At 44.9% G+C, this 7,645-nt stretch overlaps 1 pseudogene; it reads left to right on the forward strand.

Annotated features, from left to right (window-relative positions):
* The first annotated feature begins 5,090 nt into the window (after positions 1 to 5,090).
* On the forward strand, positions 5,091 to 6,536 carry LOC150003435 (ubiquitin-fold modifier-conjugating enzyme 1-like; annotated as a pseudogene).
* Positions 6,537 to 7,645: the final 1,109 nt, after the last annotated feature.

A 7,645-nucleotide genomic window follows, 5' to 3' on the forward strand; every position in this document is an offset into this window, starting at 1 on the left:
TAGAGCGCTGGACCTCAGGGACAGGGCTTGAGTTTCAGAGGTAGACACCGAGCTGCGAGCGCGGTTGCTAGCGTAGATTTGGAAACAGCTGTGGGGCTGGCGCGTTGGTGTGTGGGCGTGGCTTATTGTGGGGCGTGGCTTCTAACGCTTATAGGCCCCTCCTACTGAGATGAGCGCAAGGCTGGCTCTGCTTAGGGTTCAAGGAGGAGGTGGACACAGTCCCACTTCCAAAGGAGTTTAGAAGATTAACCCCCTGTTCTGTTCACAATCGAATACAGAAAAACCTGAAGCCCCACACTGAGAGACCTGTCTGGAAAACCCCGAACTGCTCCCGGTGTGAGGGATGAGGACTGGAAGGTGGGACTCTGGGTCTGGGCTTCTTGAGACCTGGGTTAGGGTCCCTGCTCAGGCGCTCTTAGCTCCATGTCGACCTTAGCCTCATCGCTTCACTTCTCTAAGCCTAAATTTCCTCATCTGTGAAATGGGAGTCATATAATGCCCAGCTCATAGGGCTTGTGTCTCCCGATGTGAAGGCGTGTTGAAAACTGTAAAACCCTATGGAATCAATATCATCACTTTCATTTATTGAATGCTTACTATCGGCCAGGTGTAGATCAGAATATTTTCCAAGCGCTATTTCCATCTTTATAGTAGTTTCGCAGAGTAGCTATGAATACCCCATTATACAAAAGGGAAAACCTGGGTTGAGAAGCTCTTAACTGGTCCAGGTCACACATTTCTGAGTGGAACGGATTTGGGATTCAAATTCAGGCCTATTTGGCACCAGTGCCTGGAGACCGACCTTCTCAGCTTCACAGCTGCCAGATACAGAAGTGAGGTGTAATGGTTATCAGAAAAATCCCACTACACCTGCACACGTCAACCAGCCCTCATATCTACTTCTGTCTCCATCCTCCAATCCTAGCTGGAATGTGTTCAATAAATAGTGAGGGCCACATCAGTATGTTGAACTCCCTGCATCTTCAGGTAGCACCATCCACAAAAGATATCATACCATCAAGAAAGAAAAACTTGCAAGAAAACAGCAAAGAAACAGGTATATATGCAAACTGTCCGCAGCACACTTACGTTTGCAAATAACCAGAGATGAACCCAAGCATGCAACAATAGGGGAACGGCTCTATACCACTAACCCCTCCTGAAACCACCTACAGAATAACCAATTGAACTACCTGGCCAGGGCTATGCATTGATACTTTAAAAGTATGACTGTGCTTAAAGATTGCAGAGCAGCCTGAGAAATATGAAGATGAGCACTTGTGATAAAGAAAAACTACAATCTTACTTGGCTTCTGGAAACTTCTCATTATGGTAAGAAGGGAGGGGAAAGGGATCAGGCAGAAAACAAGGGACCAGGGGGAGGTAAGACTCTTTTCCCAGGACCAAAGCCTGGAGCCAGATCTTTAAAAGTCCCCCCACGTACTGCCCTGCTTAAAAAAGACTTAATGAGCTCCAGACAAACTTGGTGAGAAAGAGCCCTGATACAGAGTTCCTCCCCTAGGGGACTGTTTTCTGTGGTTATAATGGGAAGGGAGGAAGGAGAGGGGTGATGTGTGCAGAAAGAGTAGGCTAGCAGAGAAGAAAGATGTAGAGCCAAAGAAAACAGTGATATGTGTGTGTGTGTATGAGTAGTGTGCAAGTGTGTGTGCGTGATCACACAATATGGGCGGTGCCAATGAGCTGTGTCCCTGTCAGCCCACCCACAGGAACCCTGTAGCTGGAGGAATGCTCTACTCCTCCCTCCACTGTGGTCAGCTGATGCCTCTCTGTGGCTCAGAAATTGTCCTCACAGACACAAACACACACAAGCCTGGCTCCCCACCAAACCCCAGGGCAGAGCTTCCAGAGGAAACCAATTCACTCCCAAGGAATAAGAGAGGGGGAAGGGAAAAGGAAGGAGGGAGGGGAGCTGCCCAACTCACCAGTCTTAAGTTCTATACTTAAGTCCCTGCAGGCTCAAGCCATTGGACCAGGAGTCCAGGACTCTGCATAGACAGAGAGGCCACTATGCACAGGTTCCAAACAGGGAGCAGAGATTCCTACACTCCTGGCCTTCCAGACTCTATCATGGCAGCAATAATGAAAGTTAACAGAACTTACTGCTTGCATCATCTCACTTAACCTAGGAAGTAGGTCCTGTTATCTCCACTAGGCAGAGGAGGAAAATGGGACTCAGATAAATGATGTAAAGCCCAAAGAGTCTGGCACCAGAACTCACTGTGACATGATACTGCACCCTGGGAGAGGTTTGAATCTTAGCAGAGCATAGGAGGCTTCCAAAGACTAAGACACTGTGGTGCCCTGTGGAATGAAAACCAAATCGGGTGCTTCCCTTATATGTTGCCTTTTAATCTTCATTGCAGCCTTGTAAGGCAAGCACTGTTATCTCCATTTTACAGATAAGAAAACCAAGGCTTAAAGAGGGAAAGTGACTTGTGCAAGGTCATACAGCCAATACATGACAAAGCCTGAATACAAAACAGATTATTTCTGATTCCTTAGCTTTATCCCTTTCTACTGGGCTACTCAAGATCCTAGTTAAAATCAGAATCTAAGAATGTCAGAGAATTCAAATCGTAGGCTTGTAAAATTTAAAGTAAAGCAATGTTAGCATTGTAAAATCTTGGTGTGTAAGAGGGAACCCACCAAACGTCACCACATTAAATTCCCCAAGTCCCTCCCCACTGCTAAGTAAGAAGAGTCTTTATAGCCCCTTTAGAGCAGTCCCTCTAGGCTGAGCTTGGATGCCTTCAGTAACAGGGAGCTCACCTCTCTACAAGACAGCCCATTTCAATTAAGAAGTCATACCCACCCTAAATGGTGTGGCTCAGTGGATTGAGCACTGGCCTATAAACCAAAAGGTCACCAGCTCAATTCCCAGTCTGGGCAAATGCCTGGATTGTAGGTTTGGTCCCTGGTTGGGGAGCCTATGAAAGGCAACCAATCAATGTTTCTCTCTCACATTGATTTTTCTCTTCCTCTCTTTCTCCCTCACTTCCCTTCTCTTTAAAAATAAATAAATAAGATCTTTTAAAAACAAAAAAGAAGCAGCCACTTCCCACAACCCAAGCCAAGGCAGAGAGAGTGAACTCACACTTCTTAATTTTGCTGGGTTGGTGCTGCCTTCTTAAAATGACTGTCCAAATTAAGGTTGAGAGAAATTTTAGTAGTTCTCCCGCAATCATCCTATTCATTTCCTTCACAGGACTCATCACAATTTGTACTTCATGATTCACATGTCTGTTTACTTATCATCTGTCTCTATCTCAATAAAACTGTATATTTATATAATTCCAGTTTTATTACAATTAAAGAAATATTTTAAAATTTCGGAACCAAAGATTCCACTGTTATACCTGACTCATATCCCCAAATATGATAGAGAAGATCTAGAATGGTTGGTATAATTACTCTTGTCTAGTCATGTTTGAGATTTACATGTAACAAGCCTTTACAAATTGATAATGTTCTTTATTTACATATTATAAATTGTGTGATTTAGATGTTGCAGAAATACTTGTGTATCAAAATAGGTTTTGCCTTATCCCTTTTTTTTTTAACCCTCACCCAAGGATATGTTTATTGATTTGAGAAAGAGAAGGGAGACAGAGAGAGAGAGAGAGAGGGAGGGAGGGAGAGAGAGAGAGAGAGAGAGAGAGAGAGAAATATTAATGTGAGAAATATCCTTTGGTTGCCTCCCGTATGCACCCTACCAAGGATCAAACCCACAACCTAGGTATGTGTCTTAACCAAGAATTGAACCCACAACCTTTTGGTGTATGGGACAATGCTCCAAGCAACTGAGCCACCTGGCCAGGGCTGACATATCCCTTTCATTCTTAGCAGCTCGGTAATGTGCTTTTAGATTTTACCCAGCACTTTTAGTTTGTTTTGTTTTGTTTTGTTTTGTTTTAGCAAGAGAGTTGTTCACAGTAGCTAATCCTCTGAACTATTGGCTGATTATATTTTTAAAAGACCCTTCTTGCCACTAAACAGAATGTTGACAGTGTGTGTGTGAGGGGGCGTGGACTGGAAGCAAGGAGACCATTTAGGGGAGTATTCAGGTGATATATTTTACTGTGTAAAATACAACCCCACTCAGAAGCTTAAACTAGTGACAATAAATTGTATTTCTCACTATTTGCTTTGGGACAGGGCTCAGTAGGGACAGCTTATCTCTGTTCCACATATTGTCGGATGCAGTGGCTTGACTAGAGGATGGAAGATCCACTTTCAAGATGGCTCTCACAAAGCTAGCATGTTGATGTGGACTCTGGCTGGCAGCTCACGTGGGGCTGGGACCAGGGGCTTCTATTTCTATCCATGAACTGCTGGGCCTGCCCACAGCATGGTGGTTGGGTTGTAAGATAGTGTCCCAAAAAAGCAAGGTGGAAGAACATGGTGTTTTTAAGATCTAGGTTGAGAAGTCATGTTAATGTCAATCACAAAGGTCTTCTTCCTACATACAAGAGGAGGGGAATTTTGACTCCACCTTTTGATAGAAGAATGACAAGATTCCAGATGAGGATGTGGGATGGGAAGTACTATTGCTGCCTTCTTTGAAAAGTTCAGTCTGCACAGCGGTTGTTGAATGTGTTAGAATGGCAGTGGTGATGACGTGGACTGGAGAGGTGGCTGCAGAGAGGATGGAGAGGAGTAAATATAATTAAGAGGTGTTGAGGAGGTTAAGGCCTGTTGATGGCTTGTGAAAAGAAGATTAGGGAGAATCAACAACAGATTTTAAAGTGGCCCTGACTGGTGTGGCTCAGTTGGTGGGGTGTGTTCTACTGCAAAGCAATGGGTTGCTGGTTAATTCCCAGTTCCTTCTCCAGTTGGGGTGCCTGCAAGAGACAAACAGATCAATCGTTCTCTCTCACATTGATGTTTCTCTCCCTCTCTTTCTCCTTCCCTTCCCCGTGTCTCTAAAAAATAAATAAATAAAATCTTTTAACAAGAAGGCTTTAAAGTGCATGACAGTCCAAGATAACTTAGGAAGAGAGTATTGAAAAGGAAAATAAAAATGAACCAAGGGCTGAGTCCTGGAGTAGAAATCAAGAAGAGGAGAGAAGATGGCATTCGAGGCCACCCAGAGTGTCGTGTCTGAGAGAGATCCCAGTGCTGAAGACTAACACCGGACCTCAAGATTGAGAGTTGTGGGTGCAGCGACTTAAGGAGGAATATCAGTCTCTTATCCGGTATGTGGAGAACAACAAGAATGCAGAACTGATTGGTTCCGACTGGACTCCAACAAGAAAGGGACTTGCTGGTTTGAAAGTGCTGGTACATTCACTATCTCCTCAAATATGAGTTTGACATTCCTACTGTAACAGAACCTCTGGGCTGCTCTGATTGAAACAGAACCCACAGACCATTTAGTTAGGGGCCCGATTGCCCACCGCCAGAATTACAACTCTCAGTACTAGAGTTTAGTGAAAATAAAAAGAACTGTTTATTTAACAGTTAAATAGATTTAGAGTATCTGCGGGTTTCTGCTGTTGAGTCTTATGTTCTTTAAAATACCCAAAAACACATAGTTCTGCCTCCCCCTACCAAACCAGGCCAGCCTTAGAAAAGTCGGAAAGTCGGAAGTAGTTTCCCTACTTCCTAGGCACAGTTCAGCTTTACCAGTAGCTGCCAATCACTCAATTCTGATTGGGGAGGTCCTTTCTGTGCTGTGGTGCCCTCCAGCTCTCAATGGAGAACCGCCTGGATTCTCAGCCTCCTCGTAAACTGCCTTCTTCCTGCAAACCACATGGATCTCCCCTCCTTCTCAAAACTGCATGGCGAGAGCCTCTTAAAGCGGCCTGGAGAGCCCTCTCAAAACCGCATGGAGAACTCAGCTTCTTTAATCTCCATGGAGAAGGTCCCTTCACCAAGCCACATGGAGGGGGTGCGAGTGAGAGCGAGAGCGAGAGCGAGAGAGAGAGAGAGAGAGAGAGAGGGAGAGAGCAAGACCCAGAGAGCCAGAGAGAGCCTGAGACCGAAAAAGAGAAAGAGAGAGCCTGAGTAAGCCAGAGCTAAAATGTCCACAGCTGCTTATATATCCCGGAGTGGGTGCTGCAACCAGTTCTGACCATTCACAGAACCCTACGCAGGCTCTGTAGGTTCCTTCCTTACCATCTCACAGTTCAAGACTCCTCCCATCTTCTTGGGCCTTGGAAGTATCAAAGCCATTTGCATAACAAAGACACTAGCAACTAACCCCAGGCATGCAAAGGCATCTCAAAAGCTGCTTCCTTTTACCCATCCCCCAGCCGCAAACTCTGGGGTTTGTTTTTGGACACCCCTGTTTCTGTAATACTACCACATATTCTACTACTGCTCCAAAAATTGCATTCCCTGAAATAGATGGAAAAACACCCAAGATGTACAGGGGTTGCAAAATATGGGCCAGGAACATGTCCAGGTTTGCACTAGCTCATCTCATGGCTCTGGGGCTGGGTCCCTGGCTGGCGGTGGAAATCCTTGATCTGATTCAGAAAGGCATTATTCAGAATAAAGAGAAATGCAACTGAACAATCAAGCCACTGAGGCTGGAGAGAGGGACCTCTGATAGGCCATGTTCCTGCTTCCCTGTGCATTCCTTACTTATCTGCTTCCCTCACACTCCTCCACCCACAATTGTTACTAAGTAGCTGTAGCAGGCATTACTGGGTGGGTGGGTGGGGCAGTATTGCTACTGAGTTTCTAAGACTACACACGGAAGGAAAAGCCTGGGGCTTTCGAAAATCAAAAGGCTATTATGTATCCCGAGGTCCTGAGGGATAGTGGGTGACGGAAAGTGGGTTCAGTCTTTTCAGTTTCTGGAGATAACTCATCAATAAAAGCTGCTTCCTCTGGTGAAAAAAAGAAGAAGAAAAAGAAGAGGAGGAGAGAGCAAGAGTAGATGACCATCTCAAGAAGCAGGACATTTGCTGTTGGGTGTGTGCTTTGTTGTTGGCCGGGCAAGTGATTAAGAGAGGATTCTTCCTTAAACCAGACAATGAATCTTGTGGGAGCAATGGTGATGGTTTAAGCTGGGTTTTGAGGGTGCTTATGAGAGAAGCAAGAGGCTTTCAGAGAATGGAAGTACCGGGAACAGGAGCCAGGGCAATTAATGAGTGTTTTTTTTCCCTAATGATAATGGGGAGTCAGGAATGTGTTAAACCTTGGCAGAAACAGATTCAAAGTCATGATCTAAGAATTTATAGTCCCAACCCAGCATTTTCAGAGGGAGGAACCAGATGGTCTAGAGAGCCTTACCAGCCCTGTGTCCCCTAGACCCCTATAAGTACCTTGAAAAAGACATTGTCAATGAACTGGAGACAGGCTGATGCTCAGGCCACACAGATTTAGCATCCTAGCGCCACATCTGATAGATGACAGCAGAGGGCAGCAGAGAGTCAGGGCTGCAGGGTCTTCGATAGGCTGGCCGTTCAGCCTAGACAGAAGACGGGAGTCTAGAATGGGGTGAGAAGTAGGGATCCTTAGATGCCATTTCTATAATATTATAATAACTATGTATAATGTCAGATGGGTACTAGATTTATTGGTGTGATCATTTCATAAGTTATATAAATGTCTAATCTGTACACCTCAAACTAACAAAATACTGAATATCCAAAATCAAAAACAAAAAAACTTT

This window comes from Furipterus horrens, unplaced genomic scaffold, assembly GCF_987537825.1.
Source record: "Furipterus horrens unplaced genomic scaffold, mFurHor1.1.pri manual_scaffold_8, whole genome shotgun sequence".
NCBI classification, from domain to species: domain Eukaryota; kingdom Metazoa; phylum Chordata; class Mammalia; order Chiroptera; family Furipteridae; genus Furipterus; species Furipterus horrens.